The sequence below is a fragment of the Lissotriton helveticus genome, chromosome 9, assembly GCF_964261635.1.
Source record: "Lissotriton helveticus chromosome 9, aLisHel1.1, whole genome shotgun sequence".
NCBI lineage: Eukaryota > Metazoa > Chordata > Amphibia > Caudata > Salamandridae > Lissotriton > Lissotriton helveticus.
Window position 1 is genome coordinate 1,189,778,031 of NC_136070.1, and position 26,300 is coordinate 1,189,804,330.

Sequence of the window (26,300 nt, forward strand, 5' to 3'; positions counted from 1 at the left end):
TGAATCCTTAAATAGCGGAGCATCTACCCCCTTCTCTATTGAGATACACATAAGAAGGACGAGATCAACAGGAGCAACTGGCCCTGATCAAATCCCAATCAAGGTCCTCCAGACCGATCCTAAAGGATGGAGCAGGATCCCCCGCTTCAACTACATTCTCAGCACTGGGGTAATCCCGAAGTCGTGGAAGGGGAGTATCATCATACCTATACATAAAAAGGGATCAAGACTTCAACCTGGTAATTACAGACAAATCGCCCTTCTGGATGCCACAGGAAAGATCTTCACGGCAGAAGTCTTGGATCAACTTAAAAACTGGGCCCTTTCATCTGGACTGATCCCTAGATATCAAGCAGGTTTTAGACCAAAGCACTCAGTCACGGACAATATTGCTATGCTGCAAACCATCCTAGATAAATATGTGTCAATTAAATCTCAGGCTGTCTACACAGCTTTTATCAATTTTTTCGACTGCGTTTGATAGAGTGGACAGGAGAATACTCTGGGAAAAACTTAGTAAAATGGGTATCCCTAATCAGCTACTACGAATATTAATATCACTGCATACAGACACCGGGTGCCAGGTTCAAATAGGGAGAGAAAAGGGCTTAACAAGCCCTATCCCGACCTCTAATGGCCTCAAAAAGGGATGTCTTCTCGCTCCCCTATTGTTTTCACTTTATCTCAGTGATATGCCTCAATGTCTCCAGCAAGTATGCAATTTTCCACCAAAAGTAGCCTCCCACAACATACATACGCTGTTATACGTAGACGATATTATCATATTAGATTTAACTCCATTTGGACTACAAAGCAATCTCCAGGCACTGAATAAATATACGCAGGAAAATTACTTAATCCCTAACATCACTAAAACAAAAATAGTTTCCTTTTCAGGAAATCAAAAGAGCTCAAAATACAACTGGACCCTTGGGGGAGAAAAGGTGGAAGAGGTAAATGAATAAACCTATTTAGGCAGAATCTTCACCAAGACTTTACAAAATCGGCCACATACTGTGAACTTGACCAGGAAAGCTGATGTACACGCGGGAGCTCTCTCAAGGTTATACGCAGCGTCAGGACACAGGCATTTCTCTTCCCTGCTTAAGGTATATAGTGTCAAGATACCGCCTGTACTATCATATGCCTTGGAATATATTCCCATAAACCAATGGAACTTCTTAGACTTAAAAGAAGGGAAAATATTACGGAGACTAACGAAGGTGTCACAGGCTGTTCCAGTACAAGCTGTCCACCTCGAGTTTTCACTAACCAGCTCCTATTCTCGAGGAATTGCCAACGTCATCAAGTGGGCGTATAATATCCTGCATGCCGAGGAAGGAACTCTTTGATCTCTGCTCAAAACAGAAACATTTGATCGTGACTCATCCAAACACGTTTTTAGAAAAAACATGTCAGTAGCCTTTAAGCTAGCAGAGATTAACACCAATTTGCTGCTAGCTTGGACACCAGCCCAGCTTAAGCTCTTTTTGAAACATTTCACTTCAAGGCTTAGTTTTGATCTTGACTTTTCGCACTGCTCTAAACTATCTACATATAAGAATTTTATTGACACTATAACATATAAGAAAATTCAACAGTATATTGCTTTCAACCTAAATCATAGTGTCAGGAGAGCGATTGTTTTGCTCCGGTTTGGTATATTACCGGTCAAAACTGTAACATCTAAATGGCACTTAAAGGAAAGCCCTAAATGCAACTTGTGTAATGGAGGAGGGCAGGACGTTGAGCATTTAATGTTTGTATGTCCAAATCCAAAGGTGGTAACGGCAAGGAAGAGGTATCTGCAATCCATATACGTCAAATGTAGGATTAACTCAGCAAAGGAACTGATCACTTTATATAAATTCCCGCCAAATGAATTTGTCTGTTATAATTTTTATAAATTTTTAAAACCTTTTTTAACTTTGTATTACCACAGGAAATTTTAAATGGTGTAAAAAAACTCAATATTATGCTTAAATTATTTGTGGTCCTCAGTAGAGTACCAAAGCAAATAAAAATAAAATTAAAATAAAACTTGAAGAGACTCTGCGTACCATATTGATGAATCTCTCCATCCTGAAACCCAGGATCGTGTTGCAATTCAGCCAATGTAGAACTTTATTCTTTAATTGGTCAAAGGCTTTAACTCCTCCAGAGGGTAGCACCGAGACATTTCCAAGGACCACTACATATGGGGTGACTCCGGGGGAAGATGCAAAACCGGCAACGTTTGTGTCAGACTTGGTCCTGTGTTATCTGCTGCCCGATTCTCCAGAAAACCCCCCCTACTCTTGATGATTCTCCCCGTGAGGTTTTAGCTGGCCCGCGGCAAAGGTGTACTATAAGGCACTGAGATTTTGTTTCTGTTACCGCAGTTTCAACCAGAGATTCTACCATTGGGGGGTTTAAATCCACCTATGACTGGGATGAGTGAATTTCCTACCTTGCACAGCAATTGAAGAGGATAAAGGCATCTGTCCAATAGTTCCATGGTTTTATACACTGATTGTGTCCAGGCGAGAGCCCAAAACTCCCCCAGCCCTGCTTTGGATTGCTTGGTGCTCCGCTGGGAAATGCTGACCTATCTTCAGCAGCTCTGATTCTATTGCGGCTAGGCGCTGCCTGATGGAGTCTAATTTAAGGTCCATGCCTGCCAGTAATGATCCAAGCCAGCCTTCCATCATTACCACCAAATCTCCCTTTGTTGTGGTTAGCAGGTTACTTGCACTTTGCGCCGTCCCCCCCGCCCTTCGGTATTTTGCTTTACTCATGGTCAAGGGGACTTTCATTTTGACTCCTATGCCCAGAACCAGCTTCTATCCATATATTGGCTATTATATTATTTAATGATTTTTAAGTGTTCTTTGTGAAGCAATATTATTGCAATGGCTTTAATTAAGTATGCATTAAATAAAAGTTGAGATTTAAGTCTATTGAAACTTAGTTTTTTTTTGTATGTTACCTATTTATATACAGGATAAATACTAATATTGGTTTGAGCCAGCAATAGGGTTGCCACCTTTACCAGTGAAAAATACATCAACCATCTGTGGACATGAGACTTAAGAAAAAGGGTATAGGAAATCATCTGTATCCATTTTTAACAAGGCCTTTCTGTCTTTGTTTAGTGTAATTATCAGTCTGGGGTCATTTAGGCAGCTCCTGAACACATGTAAATATTGGTCATGGTAGCAGACAATGGCCAAGTGGCAATACGAGCCAATGATAATTAAAAATGTGGTTACTGAAGGAAGGCTTTTTGAGTAGCAGGATAGCTCTATCAGCAGGCTAACAAAGAATATCATCAGTACACAGCGATGTTTTTCCATGAAAAGAGTGCTTTACTATTGTGGTCACTGACACATAAACAGTGAGTTAGAGTATGTCGGGTTGGTGACTGCAGCCTTTGCTGATTTGTCGGTTCCTTTTTTTAGCATTGGTTGGTGGAGTAGTGTTGACAGCAGAGTAATCTGGAAGAACCAGTTGGGTCTGTTTAATCTTTTTAGAACTGAACTGGATATTAATTATTTTGTCCACATTCTTGTGGTTATAAAAGAAGTTCCAACCCAAGTCAAACTCTCTTCACAAATTGGATACCTTTCTAGAGGCCAACTTCATTGCTTCAGTGCTAACGTGTAATTTTCTTTTTAGACTTCATTCCCGAATCTGGCACCCTAACAGGATTTCGAAGATTTGCGAGATGGGCTAGGGGCTATATTAGTTGAATTTTACTTGTGTTTCTAGGTATTTTGTACGAGGGTTTGTACTTTCATTTCTCGAACTGCAATGCAAACTTGCTGCATTGATGCGCACTAGGGGCCATATTATCAAGAAAGGGTGATACATTATTGCCGCTTTTATCGGCAGGAAGCTGCCGCTAAAGCGGCGATGATGGGCTTGATAATATGCCCTTGTGAATTCCCATAGAAGCCCAGGTTAACACCAGAACCTGGGCTTCTATGGGAATTCACAAAGGCATATTATCAAGCCCATTATCGCCGCTTTGGCGGCAGTTTCCTGCCGATAAAAGCGGCGATAATGTATCGCCCTTTCTTGATAATATGGCCCTGCAATTCCTGACTTTAGTTCAATTTTAGCTATGAATTAAGTCCTGCCGCTCTAGGATATTTGCCAGCTGGGTCCAACTCTTCTCATCTTGTGCATGCAGGTGTGCTGCTGTAAAAAGTAAGGCTGACAGGATGATTTAGTTAGAATGTTAAAGAAGGATGAGAAGAGTCCAAAATGTTGGCCTCTGCACTTCCAGTGATTTCTCCCCTGAGTCTCTTTACTTGGAACATTCCCTGGCAGATGTTCCACATGAAGTCTAATTGTGGATTCATTCCTTAGATGTAATGTGGGGCAGCTTCAGTGCAAGGTGCAGAGGGCTTTTTATTTAATGGTGGATTCCACCAGGAACCGGTTTAAGTTGGTTTTATTGTGATTGTATGGGGCATATTATCAAGGGATTTATCTCCGCTTTTTTGGCTTTAAAAGCCAAGAAAGCGGAGATAAAATTATCTCCCTATTACCTAGCTGTCGCTAACACCAGTTAGCAACAGCTAGTAGTAGATAGCGACCATCTTGGGCCCCGCTTTCCATGTCAGAGATATTTATCACTAATGACATGCAAAGTGGGCGTGCCAAGATGTTAGCGACTGGAAACAGTCGCTAACATCGCTATCTCCTATTACCAACTTTTGGAGATATTCGCGCTAAGCGCGAATATCTCCAAAAGCTAACACCTGCCCTGAGCAGTTCTTAGCCATGTTATCCAATGGGAGGTGGATAACATGGCTAAGAGCATTAGCTCGGTAATGCATGAATATCGCTGACTTTTATCGCTAAGGAGATAAACCTTGATAATAGCAAGGCTCCTAAGCGATAAAAATCGCCGCAACACGGCGATAAAATTATTGCCGCTAAGCCAACATAGGGATAATTATCGCTAGTTGTTGGTAATATGCCCCTGTATCCTTTCTTTTTAGGAGACAATATCATCGCCTGGTTTTGCCCTTCTCGTAGTGCATTTAGCAAAACATTTTCCAGTATTATCTTATGTAAATATGTAGAGATAGTGATTGTGTTATGGAAAGTGCTGTGCCTCCTAGGTAACTCTGAGTATTTAAAATGTGTGTGATGGTGTTCTTAGATCTCCTATTCCTATAATTGCCTGGTGTTTATGTCTAACTTTAGTGTGTGTAGGAACATTGCAAGGTTTATTTTTGAAGTCCCCGACCCAGGACCGAGAGGCCCACCAGATCCCAAGGTAGACGAGAAAAAATGCCACAAGTTAGCCAACTTCTTTAAGGAGAAAATCCAAAAAATCCTCGACTCCATCCCGGCTACAAATCTGAACGAGGAAAAAGAATCCAATAAACTCCCGACCCCCCCATGCCTCACCTCTTGGGGACAAGTGACAACAGAAGAGGTCGAAAATACGCTGAATATTATTAAAAGCGGATCACCGAGGGACCCTGCCCCCTTACGGATTCTCAAAAAAGTGGCACCCTCGATCGCTCTCCCCCTCACCCACCTCATTAACGCCTCTCTTCAACAGGGAGTTGTCCCACCCAGTTGGAAGGCGGCAGTGGTCAAAGCATTATTAAAAATACCTCCCTCGACCCTGCCGACCTGGCAAACTACAGACCAAGCTCCCTCCTCCCGGGAACGAGTAAGATCGCGGAAAAACTTGTGAACAGGAAACTTTCACAATTTTTGGAGAGCAATAACCGGCTTAAAAGCTCGCAGACTGGATTCCGCCCGGGACAGGGCACTGACATCGCCCTCCTTATGGCAGTAGAGGAGGCCAGAGCACTTTTGGACGAAGGAGGATCAGTGGCAGTGATCCTCCTCGACCTCAGTGCGGCCTTTGACACCGTCAACCACCAGCTCCTAATTCAACGAATCAGGAGTGTAGGTGTTGAAGGGACCGCGCTTGCCTGGCTATCGTCCTTTTTGAGTCACCGCTCTTTTCAAATTTGGGAGAATAACACCCGCTCCTCCGACACTCCCCTCCAATGTGGCGTGCCTCAGGGCTCCTCCCTGAGCCCCACTTTATTTAATATCTACATGTCCCCATTGGAGGATGTTGTTATCCCATTCGGAGTGAACATCGTCAGCTACGCTGACGACACGCAACTAGTGGTGTCCCTTTCCCACCCCAGCAAACAACCTGCGGACCTGTACAATTGTCTCTCGCAGATACAAGGATGGATGAACAAATCATCTTTGAAACTTAACGGTTCAAAGACTGATATTCTCCTCCTTGGCCAGAAGGGGCCCTCTTTACTACAGAACATGTGGCCACCCTCTCTGGGTCCCCTCCCAGACCCGAAACCAGAGGTAAAAAGCCTGGGTGTCTGGCTCGATAAAGACCTTTCATTTGCAACACAAGCAAAAAAGGTAGCTGGGACCTGCTGTGGGCTCCTCAGGTCAATGCGAAAGATCTTGCCCCTACTCCCCCCCAACTCTCAAAAACTGCTGATCCAAGGCCTGATACTCTCTAGGCTCGACTTCAGTAACTCCATCTATCTAGGAGCGCCGGAGGCTACCCTGAACAAATTACAAAGGGTCCAAAATGCAGCTGCCTGGATCCTTACTAACACCTCTGTCAGAGCTTCAGCCAAACCAGCGCTGAAGCGCCTCCATTGGCTCCCAGTAAGAGAGCGTGTGAAATGTAAGGCCCTCTGCCTGGCGCACAGATTGCTCCAAAATAAAGGCCCCCCAAGCCTACAAAAATTCATTAAACCTTATAAAGCCCCCAGATCCCTTCGATCCGACCAGGAACATCTCATCGTCATCCCCAGAATCAAGAAAGCCCGAACAGGTGGAAGGCGTTTTTTGGTTCACACCGCACGCCTCTGGAACACCCTCCCTCTTGACTTAAAATCTGAACCCAACTACCTACGGTTCAGGAAGCGATTGAAAACGCACCTCTTCCCCTAACACTGTCCCAGGCCCCCCTTGCTGAACCTCAGGTGTATTGATCTTAGCGCTGGGATACCCATGGGTGACTACGCGCTCTATAAATTAAAATAATAATAATAATAAATAATAATTTATTTCGTTGTGCGGAAGTTTCGTTTTCCAGTTTATCACTTGTAAACTTTAAATAAAAAATGGATTTTAGAAGTCTATACTAACATGCTCAAAGTTATGGCCTTGTCTTGTAATGGGATCGTTTATATATGAGGGCCTTTTGTATGTGGGTAAATGGCACATATATCCTGAAGTTTCTTGCCATTGGGAGCATCTTTGGTTTTGATTTTCAATTGATTGATTTACATCAGTGTCAGTACTTTGCAAGACATTTCTGATTGATACAATTCTCAATCCCAACATCCATGGGTTAAGAAAATGCACATTTTGATCATTTTCATTGATTGTGATAATAGAGAGTCTAAATAATCGAAAATATATGGATGTGATGATCTTATCTTTTTTCAGATGTTTAAAAATCACTGAATAAACTTACACTAAGGTACATTATGGTTAAGTCCTTATGAACACTAAAATACTTTAAAATGTGGCACTTATAGATGTCACTATCACTTAACCCATAGTGCACCCATAGTGACACTTCAACTGAGGGAATCCGAAACATTTTATGCATTATGATGTTGTATTCCCAAGTTAGGCTCATGTAGCAAACCAGTTTAATTCTTACCTAGTCCTAATTTTCAGCAGTAACCATTTGCACATATTTGCATGCGCAACAATGTTGAATTAGTTTACCTGAAACCAAACATGTTTACACATCTAGCTTCACACAACATTATCACAATGCCTTGAACATCATGTACAAGGGCTCTTTTTGCACTATGTACAAATATAATCTCTAACTTCATCCACGGGGAGGCAGGGCTAGCTACATATCCATAACCTCCCTAATCTATACACACATCGCACGGCTGCTTTATGTTCTAAAAGATGAGCATCCTACTATATTAGCAGAGAAGGCACTCCAGCTGACACCAGAGGGCTGTGCATGCTGGGAATTCACCATGCAGCCATCTGACTTCTCATGAGGGGTGTCCAGTTCGTGACCAAGATGGGGTCCTTCATTGTCTCCCACCAGGTAATGAGGTTGGATCGTCCCTAGGGAGAATTCTTGGCTCTACATGTATTTATTATATTGAATTTATAGGGCGCACAGCTACCCGAGGTTTCCTGGCGCCAAACCGAACACACATGTAAGAAGAAGCTGCTCTATTGGTTGAATAGCCAAGTTTTCAGATCCTTACGAAATTTGCAGTGGTTAGTTTCATGCCGGAGGGGGAGGGAGTTCCACAGTGAGGAAGCAGGACACGCAAATGATTTACCACCCATGCGAGCTTGTTTGACCCGAGGGACATTGAACTTAGCCTGGGACGAGGATCGAAGGATGCGAGTAGGAAGGTAAGGGTGGACCAGGGCCCTGAGGTACTGAGGCGCTGTCCCAGATTTAATCCTGTGCATATAGCAAAGGGCTTTAAATTTTGTGCAATTTTCTACTCTGAGCCAGTGTAGGTCACGGAGGGTTCCTGAAATGGGTGCTATCTAGGTAATTGGCACAGTAACCTAGCGGCAGAATTCTGGACGACCTGCAGCTTACGCACTACGTCTTTGTTAGCACCCAGGTAAAGTACATTGCTGTAGTCCAGTCGGGATAACATTAGTGCCTGGATGACCGTTCTTTGTGTGGTCATGGGCAGCATCCATAGTATTTTTTTTAGCCATTTAAGAATGGTAAAGCAGGTCGAGGTGACCTCGACTGCCTCATAGAAAGTTTGTCATCTATGAGAATTCCTAGGTTGCGGACTGATAATGAGGGTTTAGGAAGATCACCCATTTGAAGCGGCAAATGTTGGGGGCCCCAAAGATATTTAGTCCGAGAATGAGGTCCTCAGTTTTCCCATTATTGAGCTTCAACTGATTGGAAAGCATCCAGCCATTATCTTTTGTCTCCTTGTAGGACAAGGAGAAGATAAGGTGGGTGTCATCTGCATAGGAGAAATTTTTTTGCCCTGCTTCCTCAGCAATTGCGGCCAGAGGGCTAACATAGCTGTTAAAGAGTAGCGAGCACAGGATGGATCCCTGTGATACTCCATACAGGGAGGCATGGACCTTGGAACTAGCTGAAGGAGAGAAGACTTGGAAAGTCCTATCCGATAGGAAACTAGCCAACCATTTGAGTGCTGTTCCGACAATACCCTAAGAATGTAAAGTTTGTACAAGGATGGTATGAGATACAGTGTTGAAACAGCACTCAAATCAAGCAGTATGAGTGCCATTATTTCTCCCATGCCAGACGCTTGTGGAGAGTTTCAGTAACGCCCAAGAGAGTGGATTCTGTGGAGTAGCCAGTTCTAAAACCTGATTCAGAAGCATGGAGGATTTTTTGTGAATCAGCAAACTGAGACAGCTGCAGATTGACATGTTTCTCCAGGCTGGGAGATAGGGCGGAAATTAGAAGGTTCCGCTGCGTCAGCATTCACTTTTTCAGCAGGGGAAGAACCATGGAGTGGTTCCACACCACAGGTACTATTGCTTCCCGTAGCGATGAGTTAAGCAGTTCCATGATAACATTAAGTAATGGAGGTTCCAATTTCTGAAGAATGGGAATTGGAAATGGATCTTCAGGGCAACCTGATCTTAGGCCGGAGAGGATGCGAATAAATGATGATGTGTCGAGAGGTTGCCAGCTTTCAAACGTCACCCCAATAGCAGCCGTGGTGGACTGTGTCATAAAGGAAACAGGACTGCCCGATGTGGGTGTTATGGTTTTTAAAAGCGGCTCCGAATTAGTAAACATACAGTTAAACTCAGTATAACACATACTCTAGGTACACTTAGAGTATGGTCCGTGTATTAGGAGTAGATTTAATTACTATCTTGCTCTATATGCCAGCATATATACATTGTTTTAGCACCATGGTAGAACGATATCTACTATTCACGCTTTTGTTGTTTGTACTCACTTTTATCTGCTTCTGTCTATTAATCACTGTAGTACATGTATTCTATACAAGGATAATGTTGGTTCAAAAAATGTATTGAAAACATCCCACTGTACATTCTCTGTATACTTCTCTGAGAATAAGTAAGTGTGTGTGACTGAGCAAAAGGTTCTGTACTGTGTCCATGATCACTGAGGGGTCAGAGTTGTTATGTTCAGTGGTTGCTAGAAACCATTCTCTCACTGGTAAAGTTAGGGGGGCTTACGGTGGCACTGTGAGCTAGCTGGTCTATAGGCCAACTTATCCTGCGGGGTCCGTAATCAGTCTTGGCACCAACCTCCTAGTTTATTTTGTCCAAACAATGTGCAGATTCGACAGATTAGTAGCAACTACACGACAATTGTAGAAGTGGAGTTGATAATGATAATTCCGCTATGTCATTGTTTTTTCAAGATATTTTAAGTTAACCATAATAATCTTATAGTATTTTTAGTATTTAAATGTATACATATACACGAATCCTCACGTTCAGAATGTTAGTAAAGCACACAATGTATGAACGTGTCCTATGATATTTCAATTTTTTTTAATACAAACAGTTGAAACACCATCTGTAGTGAATGACACAAAATGTGAAACATACCTTCAAATTTCCTTTATAAAACAATATTTAAATACTGTATTTTGCTCATCTTTCTCTTAGTTAATAACAAGGCTAAGGTCAATTTCTCTATGTTGTGTCTATGTGCTACATTTGGTCTTAATGTCAAAAGTGCATTATAAAAGTTTGACTCCTATTACTTGTATCCTTCAATCATTTGTTTAGTTTAGGACCAGCTCGCCTCTAGTACATTTGTTAAAATTAATTTTCTGGCACCCATATAAATTTTTAAGAGCTAATGAAAACTAGGGATTGTTTTGAATTCCTTTACAAGGACAATCTCCTTAAATCAAACTTTAAAAAAACTTTAATTCACACTTTAATAACACTTAAATATAATTAATTGCCAGATGCTGGTTTAGTACTAAACCGAATTTAGAACGTGCAATTTTGTAGATCTTAAAAAGAGTTGTAATCATGTTTCCGTTTCTTTGACGATGCAGTGGCAGCTAATGTTTAGAACATGAAAAAAAAATTCTTGAGAACTTATGGGTAAATATAGCTTGAGTGATGATTGCTCGATTTCATTAATTACTCGTTTTTGGTGCTCTCAAAACTTAGCTCTTGGTTTAAAGTGCCAGATAAAATGAAGAGATGAAAAAACAGGTATCATGTTCATCAGGTTGTACGTAGGCCAGCTTCTACACAGCGCGCTTGAACAGCGTAGGTAGAGGATATCTCTGTTTTTTTGTGTATGTATAATGCATTGAGGATGCATTTATCATTTAAATGCACTACATTTCTTCATATTCTGTGCGTTGGATAACTAATTTAGTCAATTGCCTCTCTCGGTTCACAGTGAATCCCGTTTTACATATGCGAAAAGGAAGGCAATGTTTTCGTTCGTTATTCTTTTGCGTTTACAGTCTTTGCTGTTTAGACACTGAGAAGGTAGATAATAGAATTTCTGACTAATTAAAGTAATACATGTTACCCAGTTCTATTTAAATTCTAATTGTACCTTAACGGTCTATGGGGCATATTATCAAGACAGGCGATAACATTTTCGCCCCTTTAGCGGCAGAAAACTGCCGCTAAAACGGCGATAATGGGCTTGATAATATGCTCTATGGAGTTCCAATTGTAGCTCAGGTTAGATGTCCTTCACATCTAACATGGGCTTCAATTGGAATGCGTCTCTTGTTTTTCTATCACTCAGCTTCTAAGTACTGTGACCGCAATTTATCTGCATAGGATGTCGACAATTGTACCCTCATGCTTGAGTGGTATTTGCCTAACAACTGATTATTGTTGCTAGAATGTTATTAGTAGAATAATGGTCTCTGGGCCACCATATGTTCTATAACCTAGAATGATATTGGACGCCCTACCCTCATGTTCGAGAGGTGCGCACTTTTCCTACATAAGTACTGAATGTCATATGGATAATACCCAATTAATTTTGTCAGATTTGTTTATTGGAGTCCTCATTTCAATAATTATATTTGTACACCCCTATTTATGTCCCATAACTTATAATGACAATGGACGGCTCACCCTCATGTTTGAGAGGTGTGCGCCCGCCCTATCCAAGTAGTGATATTCCTTATGGATTCTATTAGAACTGCAAAACCTTGGTAGGTGGCGCTTTCATCCACATGCTGGTGAGATGCGCGCCACAAGATCACGATAATTGTGTACGAAATAGTGTATATTCTTGCTGGTGACAGTCCGGAACGGCCCGTAGAGTCTTTCTATGATTGCTATACACATGCATCTAGCGTTAGTGAACGTGCACGCGTGCGAGGCCCGCTGAGTCTTTCTACTATGGTTACACTAACGCATCACGCATTAGTAAACGTACATGTGATCTGAGGGCGTCTTTATAATCATCGCGGCCCCTTAGCAATGCGTTTGCAGATTCGTTCAGCATACCGTCGGACCCCTCCATTGATCTCATAGAATATGTCATGAGTGATGGAATATGGGAGGTCATTAGTTGTGCATGGCGAGGGCACGAGTTAGAGCTACTTTAGGACACCAGTTATAGTAACTTGAAATAATTATTACTGGTGAGTTTCAGTGTTTTTTCCATTTAATTCAGTAGATTTTAAGAGGTATTTTGACTTAAATATAACATCTTTAAACTTTGGGTTTTTCCAGTAAATTTCTCTGTTTTTTAAAACATAAAGTAAGATGTCCATTGCCATGTGCAGCATGACATTGGGTGCAGACGAGTATGGGCAGGAAACTACAGTGTCCCAGGGGAAGGGGTCCCAAGGACACTGCGAAGTATCGACCCCTGGGGATGGGCTTCCCAATGGGCGATGTCAGCTTAGGTAGTGGGACTGTGTACCCCTCCCCCTAATTTGAAAAAGACCACAGGGTTTAGGGTCCATGGAGTCAGAAGAGGCTCGGGAAGGTGGGCCCTGCACCCTCTCCACTTAGTGAAAATAAATCAGCCCCGGGAGATGGGATCCGCAGGATCTGAAGAGACTCGGATGGGAGTCTTCATGCCCCCTCCCCTTATTGATTGACTCAGGCCTGTGAGATTGGGTCCACAAGGCCTGAAGTACGGTCAGGGAGGGGCGATGTATGCTGCCCTCTCCCATTAAATCCATCCACAGTCCCCCCCCCAGGGCTCTGGCCCTCACTGGGGTTTTATTTATTTTTCAAATATGCCGCAAATTCGCTGAACCACCGCATATTTACTGGAATTTTGTTTTTTGAATTCTATGTTTTTAGCTCCGTTTTTTCCAGGACAAGAGGGCTGCCATCACATCTTACCTCAAGATCTGTCTGCTCCATGGATCCTCCACAGTATGAAATATCAGTATTTTTTTACCCTCATTTTTCAAACAATACTGAACGGATATACACCCAATTACAAAATACATGCTTTTTAGACTAAGATCTACCTTTCTGCCAAATTTAGTGTATATCCGTTCTGCCATTTGGACTGTAGCTTTGTTTAAATTTCCTATTCAAGAATTAATGCGGAAAAAGGTTTTGAGACCCCCATCCATTTTTTTCAGCCCCAGCTAGTTGGATCAACCTCCCTAAAACTTTCCAGGAAAGAGCTGCGGTGATGGGACATTTTGGGAATGTTTTGTGAAGATTTATTAAACGGCATCAGAATTATAAGGAAACCAAAGAATCCTTTAACTATGGAAATGTGGTCCTCACTATAACTACTCAGTGGTGACCGCCACTGCCTAGTTATAATTACAAAGGTGTTCCATAAGAAATTGCTTTTTCTAAAAATGTGCTCTTTTTTGATCAGCTCCTTCATAGAAAGTTTTGGGGTGATCCATCAAGCAGGGCCAAGAAAAAGCAAGGGTCACAAAATTTAGGGTGGGTGGAGTTCATGGAGTTGCACTAGGTGGAATTCCGTGGAGTTGCATAAAAACTCAGTGGAATTCCGTGTAGTTCCACTCCACCCTAGTGTTAAATAGCAGTCTTGTCAATTCAAAAGGAAGCCACTTTTAGACTTAGGACAAGTGGTATGTAAACATGGTAATATATGTGAGGGACTCCCAAGTCCTGCTACAAGCACTGATGATTTCATCTGTGCATATAGAAATCTTATATAGATGATGGAATTAGGAAGAAGACCAGGAAAAATGAAAGCCAGTCTGATTTAAATGACTAGCAAATTGTGCATTGAAGTACAAAGAACTTTGCAGGGCTTCTTAAAGTACATCTCTATTTGGTAAGCTAACTTGCTCTATGGGTTATACATGCTCATAAATTAACAAAAACTATAACTATGGTCTTGAATTTATTAGTAACTTAAAATGCACATAGCCAGGGATTTCTTCATCACAGAAGTAAGCATCTGTGTGTTCATTCGCAGTCTGCTGGTATGTGCTCCCAGGAGGCTGGGCCCCCAAAACAAACATTCAATCAGAATGTTCTCTCATTTCTGTGACAGGAGCAGTTGATTATCAGAAGCCATCTTACTTTAAGAGACAGGCTTAAAAGCTGTAAAGCACCTTGAAATATGACAGTCAGATGCCACTGCCCCAAGCAGGTGCAGGGGGGCATAAGGCATTGCTTTTCAGTAAAAATCACATCTGTTTATCTTAGAGAGGGTCCCCTTAATGGATTGGAGATCCGTTTATGTATCTCCCTAGATGAAGATGGCTATGTTGTGCTGCAGTTTGCTAGATCAGGGCTTAAACTTGCATGGGAGTGGGAGGGGCTTGCTGATACTACACTCACCATCTTCTGCATTGCTCCCTGGCATGACGACTGCAACTCTTATCTATTAATCTCTGTGTAGTCGGCTCCCCTTTGTTGGCAGTGCACCTGTGGGCACTGGGCAAATCCTCTTAACTTTTCCCTCCTGCTCTGCACACAGGAGGGTGCAAAGTGAAGTGCACTGCTTCCTGCTCCATTTCCGGTGCCCCATGATGACATCCTCCTCGCTTCCATCCGGTGCTCCCAAACCTAAGGTCAAGTGAAAAGTGAGGCGGGCGCCAGTAAAACTCTGCTCCGCTGAGGGTAGGCAGAGTTGGCTGAACTTCGTTCTCCAAGCTGAGCGCCAGAGTGGCAAAACTCCTCAAACTTTGCCAGCGGAGCGGAGTATACCGCTCACACTTACCCAAAATGCTAAATCCCTGTGCAATTTCCATGCAATTTCCTTAGGGATTGTACAAACGTGCTACATCCCAAATGCTGAATGGAATTACACTAGGTTTGGCAGGAAGCTAGATCTTGGTCCAGAATGTGTGCTTTTGTGATTTGGCATATATCTGTGCAGTCTTTTTTGAGAAATTTACGTTTAAATATATTTTTATTTCTGGTGGTTGGGTTCACAGGATTCTTGCAAGAGTTCCGCAAGCACAACTTAAAAAAACTAGAGCATTCTGATTGGCCTAAGGGGCTTTTTTCCCTTGGGCCAACAGGCTCCTGCATGAGGGAGGGTTCCTCAATATCGAAAGCTCTGATTGACTGGCCGTAACATGAAACCAAATGACACCATTACAGGACTCAGAGACGTATTTCTGTATCATGAAAATGTTTTAAATAAACAACATAAGGGGGCAGGATGGGGATACTCTGCACCACTAACCCCTTGGACAAAATTGTAAAAAATGTGTTTTTTGCTGTGATCCCGCATTATTCCAGCAAGATGATGGCAAAAAAAGAATAAATAAAATGGCTGGCACAATTAATTTTTTAATTAAAATGACCTTGGTGCACAGCCCCCTCCCCAGGCCTATTACAGCCTTGCGACCCCAACCCCAGGGCCCAGCATAATTATGGAAGGGGAGGATATTGCACGGTTTACCACCCTGAGCCAACAAAATCCCTGGGGCACCATACCCTGGGGTTGCCTCATTTGTTTATAGGCAGGGGTGTTGTCGTCGTGTGCACTGGACGGGCACCTGACACCCTCCCTTATTCAAGATATGGACACTATTGTGGTAGCTCTTTTCTTTATTATAATCGTTTTTTATCACATCTCGTGATAATCTTCACCACACACGGGTCCTTTCAATCTTATATATAGTCTCTAAATAGTACCAAAATAAATGTCCTCTCCTCCGCTCCATTTATTCCAGGTATTCTTCTTACCCAAGCAGTTGCCCTCAGGAGAAACGAGTTAACCCAAAAAGAAACAAACAAAGAGTGTTCAGGACAAAGTATTGATAGCACTAAAGGAAAAGCTGGGGGAAGGTTAGTGCTCCTTCACCAGTGCCCTCAAGTATAGTGACTAGGAGGGGAACGAACAAACGTGCTCACCAAGGGGCGGCCCTCAACCTTGACCACCAACCCCTCACTGAGAAGGAACGTGTAGCTGGCACTTGCCTGACTCCACAACCCTCCTTGGCCGTGTTGATGGGAGACCCAGCCCTCACGTTGCGTAGGGAAGCACTGGTCTCTTGCATTGTGCTCTCTGAGCGTCTCCTCCCTTCAAAGTCTCCTTCCGGCTCCGGGGCATAAGCAGCTCCTCTCTCATCCTCCTGGCTCCTGGTTCTTGTGTCTTTGTCCGGTTCAGGTCCTCTTCCGCAATCGCCGAGTCTGATACTGATCTCCACTATTCCACACCCGCAGCTCGCTCTCTGTCATCCTCTTCAGTGGCTCAGTTGATGCACACCATCCACTAGACTGAAACCCTTACTTCCGGGTTGGTCGAGGACGGCGGCCATGTTGGAAAGGTCACCGTCCCATTCACCGCTACCGAGCTCATCACAGGTGTGCAGCCCCTTTTTTTTCCTGGGGAATGAGGTCTGTAAGGCTTTCAGAGGCTTGGGGAGTCAGCTGCACACCCCTTCCCTATAAAAATAAATTAATTTGCCCTGAGGGTGTGGAGTCCCTGAGGCCAGCAATAGTTTGGTGAGGACAGCTGCACACCCTCCTCCCTTTTAAAATAAGTTCTGCCCCAGGGCATGGGGTCTCTTGGGCCAGTGTTGGCTCAGGGAGAAGGGCCGAAGCCCCTTCCATTTAAATGACACCTGGTTCCAGGGCATGGGGCACAGGGCCAGTATTGACTTGGTGAGGGGGGGTCACACACTTGCCTCCCTGGACCCTGGGCCGTGTGCGATGTTTGGGTTGGCTGGCCATGGGGGGGTTGAGTGCAAGTCCTGGCATGGGATTAGATTTTCTTATGGTAATAAATTGTTACCTTACTTTGAAAAAAAACTAGAAATTCATTGAAAAAACTAAGGGTAAAGTCAAATTATAGTTAGAATTATAGTTAGGAATTGGAATTTAATCTTACATGACATTAAAAAAAACTTTAGTAATTAACTGGAATAAACAAAGGTTTAAAGAACGTTATAGTTAGGTGAAAATGTCAGTTAAAACATACCATTTTAAACAAAAGCACTGCAAATTGCCGGTGGCCAAAAGTAAATATAACTTGTGCCCTTACCATGACTGCTTATGACCTCACATATTACATCACTCATGATGTTCTATGACATCACTGATAACATCAATATTGACATCGGAAATTACATCATTACTGACAATAGTGTGCATGGCAAGGGTTTGAAGTATTTCAGTGTTATGTTTAGTTTAAAATGTTATATTAAATCTAACTTTTTCAGCTAAATATAACAACAGATATATATGTATATGCAAAAAAGAATCAGAGTACTCTGGGTTTTTTCCAAGTTTAGGTGGAGAGCAGCTCCTGTATAGATCACCCTTAACAGCACCCACACTCTAAATGTGCTCACCTCAAATTTCTGCTTTTCCATCAAAATCTTTAAGCATAGGATTAACACAGTGCCATCCATGCGGAGATGTAAAGGGACAACGTCTTTTGCTTTTTCTACAGCAAAGTTTGTAAGCATATGTTTAGCAGACATTTGAGGTGAACAAATTTAGGGTGTCGCTGGTGTTGAGGGAACTACCCAGAGTTCTCTTTTTCTTTTTTGCATTATATATATAGAACCCATGAACCACACCTGACATCTGATGAAGGACAGACCCTAACCGCCAATAATATGGAGATCAGGGCCGGACTGGCTACCGGGCAGTTAGGAATGCTGCTGAGCTGGGGGCTGATTTCGTTAATGGGGACCTGAATGAGCTAAACGAAATTCGTTTTGCATTCAGTATTTCGAAACACACACAGTTCTCCACGGACGAAATCAGCCCCCACTGCTGTAAAATCAGGCAGCAGCTTGGCGGCATTCCAAACTGCTCGGTAGCCAGTCCGGCCCTGATGGAGATACTGCGTGACCTGATAGATTTAGAACAAGGCAATATGACGGACCTTGTATCATCAGGCACAGCGGCAGCTCTTGCAGACTTGGACATCTACCAAACAGTAAGAACCAACTTTAAACCTAAATCAGTGTTCATGCCAGCATTGCCCAAAGATGGACTCGATCTCTTTACTGACTATGTAATCAAAGATCTAAAAGAAAGCTCAAAGGAGTTTCTGATGAAAAACCAAAAGAAGCAAATGAAGTACAACAATCTCATGGAAAAAATAAAACTGAGATCTGACATCGTTGTGAGATGATCGGACAAATGGGGCAACATTGTCCTGTGGCCTCTTGAAATGTATAATAAAGAAGCACAGCTCCAACTCCAGGACCATGAGTGCTACTCAAGGATCAGCCCGACTCATATCGTGGGTATACAGCAAAAATACCACAACGAACTATACCGGTGGAAAGGCATGGGATTACTTAACAAACAAGAATTCGAGTTCCTGAAAATTGACTATCCAGTGTTACCACAACTATACCTCATCCCCAAAATACACAAAAATGACAAAGTACCCCCGGGGAGATCAATAATAGCTGCCATAGGGAGTCTGTTTGAGAACACAAGCATCTTCATTGACCACTTTTTACAACCAGCAGTAACTGAACTACCGGCTTTCATCAAAGACACTGGGGATTTCCTATGCAAAATATTTGATGTAGAGTGGAAACAAGACTATGTGTATATGACATTGGATGTACAGTCACTGTATACCAGTATACGACATCAAGATGGGCTTAGGGCACTCAAACATTATTTAGGCAAAAGACCCATTTCATTGTATAATCATACCAAAATGTTACTGGAAATGACCGAATGGTGTTTAACTAATAACACTTATTTGTTTGATAGACTACATTACAAGCAAATGCAAAGCTCAGCTATGGGCACCTGTTTCTCCCCCAGCTATGCGAATCTGCATATGGGCTGGAGGGAGGAGCAGGTGTTAGGGGTCATACATGCAGAAACAATGAACACCAATGTAATTATATACAAGCGGTATATAGACGACATTTTTATACTTTGGCAAGGGTCCTTAGAAAGTGCTGAAATGTTTGCTGCTAACCTTAATGACAATGCTCTGAATTTGATATTCACTTGCAACACAAATACCACCTCCATACAATTCCTTGACTTAGAGCTGTACACAGATGAGGACAGAATCCAAACACGCACATACCGCAAACCTACCGCAGGCAACGCAGTGCTACACGCACAGAGCTTTCATCCCTACAAATTGAAAGAGTCCATACCTTATGCCGAATGCTTGCGTATGACCCGCAACTGTAGCACCAGTGAAGGGTTGATGTCAGCCAAAGAGAATCTTTTCTCTGGACTCAAGAGGAGAGGGTACAGCAATAAAACATGTGAGAATGCTGAGAGGAAATGTAACAATAAAAGCAGAAAAGATCTACTATTCCCTCCCAAACCTGCACTTGACAGTAACACCTCTGTACCTCAACCACCTAGACTGATCACAGGCTTCAATGCGTACCACACTAACCTCCGGAAAATCGTAACCAAACACTGGCCGTTGATAAGGAACGATCCGGCTATAGGGTCCATGTGTGGAAAAACACCTTCCATAGCATTCAGAAAAGCTAAGTCCATGCGCAACCACCTAGTGTGCAATGACCCTGTCCTCAAGAAACCTACCAACTGGCTAGAAAGCCAGAAAGGTTTCAAGAAATGTTTTAAGTGCAAGGCGTGTAAACACGGCACTAATACCAGCACTGTACAAGTACCATTCAGACAAAAACCTTTTATAATAAGGAACCAATACTCAGGCAAAACCGAGTATGCAGTGTACGTGCTTGTGTGCAGCTGTGGCAAAAGGTACGTGGGTAGCACCATCCACCCAGTACACGTTAGAATTCTCCAACACCTCCGAGCGGTAGCCAACGATGACCAGGCATACCCGGTGGCCAGACACATAAACTCGGCCCACGCGAGCAACACGGAAGTCCTATCGTACTTCGTGATTGACAATGTGCCCAAAAAAATCAGGGGAGGGAACCGTCTTTTATCTTTAAAACAGTTGGAGTCTAGGTACATTATCCTACTGAACTCCAAAATACCGAATGGCCTGCACGCTGATGAAGTGCTCGGTGTACATTTGTAATCTGCCCAGTCCTCTTCCCTTACCGTAGTACCATTCCAGGTATCATCTGTAGTTCACTTTTTTTTAACTTCACATCACCTTGTACATAAGAGCACCACATGCACCGCACGACTCTGACTTATTAGTTTAGTTTGTTTATTTTTATAGTTCGGAATTTTTCCTTTAGTCCCACTTTGGCACACAACTCGTGTAACTTTTTTCCTCGCACCGAGTGTGTGGTACCCGACCCTACTGTCCTTCGTACCCCACGAGGACAAACACCATCAGTTAGACAGACATCCCACCGCATACAGAGACTTAGCTTGCACGCGCCAATCTGAGCACCGCAATGTTGGTAATACATTTAGACCATGGTCCGTGAGTCCTAAGTGAGCGCCTGCATCACGTTGGCTTACTCGATTAATCCACTTGGAGGCGAGTTCTTTAGCGCGCTCAGGCCTAGTGCTTTTACTTTTCAATTATAACAGAAACCCAACTACATGCTACACAGCACCGGAGGTACATGCGCGCCCCCCAGTTAGCATTCAGGCTATCCTAACATGCTTAACACACCGCCATGGTCGCAAACCCCCTAACAATCACTTGTTTAGTTTTGGGCTCTGTATACCAGCGCGTTCTAGCTTGTACAAGGGACCAATAACGCACGTATATTACAGGATGAACATCCGCGTGGTGTCATTTACATACCCATGTTAAGCCGAGGCCAATTTTCTGGCGTTTTGTTTTGTGGTCTTGGGATGTTTTTCGTGTTCCCGGGGATTTGTGGAAGATTAACACAGCGTACAGTGCGCACTAACTGTATGTTACAAAAAGTCACGAATACTATGTAAACACACTCATTGGCAATATGGTTGGGAAAACGTTTTTTTGTCATAATGACTCATGAGAAAAGCCAAGAACTCTTCTATGTCCGTTGAAGAGTTAGTTGACAGAATTACCATGACAACAGGAATCGAGTTGAAACCTGTAATGGAATGAGTCGTCAGCCGTGCTGTTATGTAAATATGTGTATATAAAGCAGTACTTTAAGCTCACAGATGTAGTGAACAAGGCGGGAGCTAACCGCCGAAACGCGTCGTAGCAGCTACTGAAAATAAATTTCTTTGGATTATCCTTCACGGAGTCAGTGCCTTTCTTGGATGTTTGAAGTTTGGATTGGTTTCCAATATATATGTATGTATGTATGTATGTATGTATGTATGTATATATAACTTAGAAACTTAGAAATTCACTAAAAACCAAAGGTTATAGGGACGTTATAGTTATGGTCAGATTCTACTCATACGAAACCAAAGAAATTCAGCCGTTAAAGTTACCTGAGTTAACTATAACCAACACCCTTGCAATGCACTGCTTATGACCTCACATATTACATCACTCATGACATAGTCAGTGACATCACTGATGACATCTCAAATGACATCACTGGTGACATCATCCACAGCATCTCTGATGCACCCACTCACACCCCTATTGCATGTTTTATATACCTACTGCCACTCCCACACAACCATTCACAAACCCATTCACAGAGCCATACCAGTAATGACATACTGTTGGATAGTGGGTTATTGGTAGGGGCAAATGTTGGTCTGCCACTGGCAATATTGCCACCAACACATGGTAGGACTCAGCATAGGTCTTAGAAAATTATTCCTATGCTCGAGCTGTGGTAGCTTAACTGCGAGCAGGCAGGCTTAAATTCAAAGACAGGTATGTACAGCATTTGAAAACACCAATTCAGTAAATAATAAAGGCACACCACATAATAAAAATCCGATACCAAATTTATAAAAAAAGGAAATATTATTTTCTTTAAAATTACACCAAAACAACAAAACTACAATGTAGGAATCAGGAAATATAAATGTTTTAAGATTTAGCAAAATATATCACTTAGAAGATTATAGCACCATATTGGGATACCTGCTCGCGATAGACTGGGTCAAAGTCAAAGGTTCAGGCCAACCGCAATTGAGCCCTGAGTGGCTACAGCTTGCAGGAGGTCCTGGTCTCAGTTTCTACTTTCACACTTAGAAACTTTTCTGAAGCTTTTCTCCCTGAGCTCCCTGAAGCTCCCAGCCAGTCTGGATCTGCTAAGGGTTCACAGGATTGCTTTTGGACGAGCTCCCGGCCAATTTTCCTAGAGTTGACTTAGAAAATTTGTCTTTAGCGCTTCAGCCGGGCAACCCAGGAATCCAGGCCGACACGCGATGGAAGGTAGGAGGATTGGTGTTCGCTGTTGCTCCCGGTCACCTTTTCTACGAGCGGACTTAGAACCTTTTCTGGGACTTTTTCTCGTGGGGTCTCTCGATGCTCTTCATGTAGCAGGAACCGGCGAGGGTTTGCCGGCTTCAGATTTCTTCTAGTCCTGGTCAAACTCTGGAAGTTGACCCAATGGAGCTTTTAGCGGCACAAACCTGGATGGCTTGGCCGGCTAGCGGTTGAAGGCATGCAGCCTCACTGGACAGGTTGACTCGGTCCCTCTATGAAGCTTTTTTCAAAGTTACTCCTAAGTTCTCTAAACTTCTTGAACTTCTTCCTGAAGTTCTTCAAGGGGTCCCAAAGTGTCCCAAACTCACTCCAAGGGTCTGGAAGCTCCAAGGTGGTCCTTAAAAGTTGAGGACTTTAGTTCCCACAATCCACTGGTACAAAACCCTTACAAATCCACAGGTGGTTCTCCAAGGTGCGGATTTAGGTGGTGATGTTCCAGATAAACTCTTTTAACCTGGAGCTTTCAGGGAATCCACTCTTTAGTTATTTTTCAGCAACATAATACACAGGGCTGTAGTTTCAGATGGTGCAGTTTTCAGAGGTCAGGCCTTAGAAATCTTTCCACATAATCTTCTCAGCTTGGCAATGTCTTGCTTCAGTAAGATTCAAGCAGCAGACATGAGAGGCTCTGCCCCTCTCAGATACTTATCCCCAGTTCTCTGGGTCAATCAGGAGGTCACTGCTGACCAATGGGAGCAGGCCAACCCCCCAACAATATGACCACATCCTGCAGAGTGTGGCCTTATTTTGTCCCAGAGTGCACCAGATCGTCCAAATTCATACAGGGTGATTTTCCAGCAGAGTCAAGAACTGGCTAACCGCACCCCCTAGGATGGCTTATTTCCATAGACTCTCCCACTACCATCTGCACATACCTTCCCTAAACCTAGGTCTGGGTGGGGTCAAAAGTGTAAAGTTGAAACTGACACTGTGGCCATCCCTCTGCCTTTGAAGACCATGGTTTACGACTCCTCCCCCTGCTCTAGCATTCCTATGTAGCAGCACACTGCCCTCCCAGCAGAGCTGGTCAACCCCAGGGGCTCTTTTCAGCTCTTCAAGGCTGCTTGGCTAATCCACTTAACTCTGACCAATCAGGGAAGACCACTGGAAGGCTGAATTTAGACTTACAAACAAGAAAGTCTTATAACTTCTCGTATGTACACTTTTTGGAGAAATATGCTATTGTTGGATTTATTAATACCATTCTGGGAAGTCTTTGAATGGCATTTCTAGCCTATTCCTATCAAGAGCTATTAGTTACTAACCTCTTTAGGAAAGCTTAGGCTAATTCAACAGTCGATCCCAACTGAAGAAATTCATCCTAATGCAGGAATCCTGTGGTTTGAACTGACCATAGGTAATCTGGCTGATTCCCTCAAGAAGGAATTCAAGGTAAAAAAGTCAGGACTGGGCAGCTATGTAGTTAATAAAAATAGGAAACCCTGGTTTGACGAAGAATGCAGGGTAGCTAATGCCCTGATAAGACAGAAGGAGAGAAGAGTAAGGGCCAAGTTCAAAGTGGATCTATATCAGTCACTTCAGCAACTAAGGTTAAAGTACAAAACATGAATTCGGAATAAAAAAAGAAGGTATGAAGAGAAATGTTGGGCAAATTTGTTGGAGGCAATTGAAACCAAGGATGTGAGAGGGTTCTGGAAATTAGTCCAAGAGAGTTTGGGCTGGAAATCCAGTTCCTTGGCCTGTATGGTCCCTGAAGATGACTGGGTAGGCTATCTGGAAGAAATCTATGGAAGATGGCCGACACAATCAATACCGGGAACCTTAGGTTGGTCACGGATGAGGGATGATATACAGGACTATTTTACCCCAAGATACATAATGGAGATTATAGCTAGTTTGAACCTTACCCGTGCCGCAGGACCAGATAACCTCCCGGCAGTGATAATTAAAACGAGGCCTGAATGGTGGGCAGAGTTTTTTGCAAAGATGTTTCTGGTAATCCTGGATACGGGAATTATTCCAGAAAGTTGGAAGGTCGCAATTATTAGGCCTATTCATAAAAAGGGTAGCCACAAAATACCGAAAAATTATAGGCTTATAAATCTCCTGGATATAGGGGAAAAAGTCTTTGCAAACGTAATTTTAAACTTACTAAAAGATTGGGCAGAGGAAAACCAAATCATTCCCCCGGAACAGGGTGGGTTTAAAGCCGGCCATTCTACAATCGACCATTGTTTTGCTCTTTGGGCCATAGCACGGAAGTCAATGGAATCGCGCGGTAGGTTATTCTGTTGTTTTGTTGACTTCCATGCAGCCTTTGATCTAGTGGACCGAGAGCTGCTGTGGGAGGCCCTAATTAGTCAGGGAATTCCTAATGATATACTGCGGCTGCTACAAATGCTCCACACTAAAAACTGGGCACAGAAAATCTTAGACATAGATGGTAGTTTATCAGGGAAAATAGAAATTGGAAATGATCTGCGTCAGGGATGTGTACTAGCTCCCCTGTTGTTCTCCCTGTTCCTAGCAGACCTACCATCAATGTTGGGGAACAGAACCGGGGCTAGCCCGAAACTAAATGGCAAGCAGATAGCATGCTTACTCTACGCCGACGATCTGGTGATTATGGACCGGACCGTGGTTGGCTTGCAAAGAAAACTAAATGTATTTAATGACTACTGCCTAAGAAAAAAACTTGATAAATGTGGATAAGACCAAAACATTGAGCTTTGGCCGGAGGAAAACTGAGTTCTCATTGTGGATTGGGTCAGAAAAAGTGGAATCAGTAACAGAGTATAGATACTTGGGGTTATGGTTCGAGCAGAATTTGAAATGGAATACCCACTTAGAGGCATCTAAAGTATGAACCTCTGCATCGATTAGCGGTCTGTTATTGTTTAATAAAGCCTATGGTGCTATGACCGACAAACCAGTGCTAAAAGCCTATGCTGCTTTTGTACCCCCGCAATATTTATATGGCGCAGAATTGTTGTTCCTAAGTGGTAAGGAAAACTGGGATGTGGAAGAAGGTAAAAACCAAAAAAATTATTTACGCTCCCCCGGTCAGCAATGGTTCAGGCAGTAAGACTGGAACTAGGCCTGACATCATGGGGTATGCAAGTTGGTATGGCCCTGTTGCGCTTTTGGCAACGCCTAGAAATAGGCACAATTACCAAAATATCTCACTGGTGCAAAAATGAAATACAGGACAGCAAACTAAAATGGGCAAGAGAGACCAGGGGAAAAATAACAAAGCTATGCAAGAAGATGAGAGTTAATGTATGCCCTACTGTCTCCGTGGCTAATATTGACAAAAAGTTACTCAGGTCGACGGGAAAGGAAATATCGCATGTACAGGACAAAATTTATCTTGCAAGTAAAACTTCGATCTGTTTTATGATGGATGCATGGAATAATGTTTATTGCTTCCCCTACATTGATAAATTACCCGACCGTCAATTACGAAATGAGGTTCTGAGGGTTAGAATTGGGGTAAACCCTTGTTATATGAACAACTCGGTAAAGCGGGCTATGATCAATGAGGTGGGAAGCTGTACTTGCTCTTTAGGGTCCAAATGTGATATGCTGCACATCTTATTTGATTTTCTGAAGTTTTTGGATTTATGGATTACATTTTTAAAACCGATTTTTATGAAATATAAGA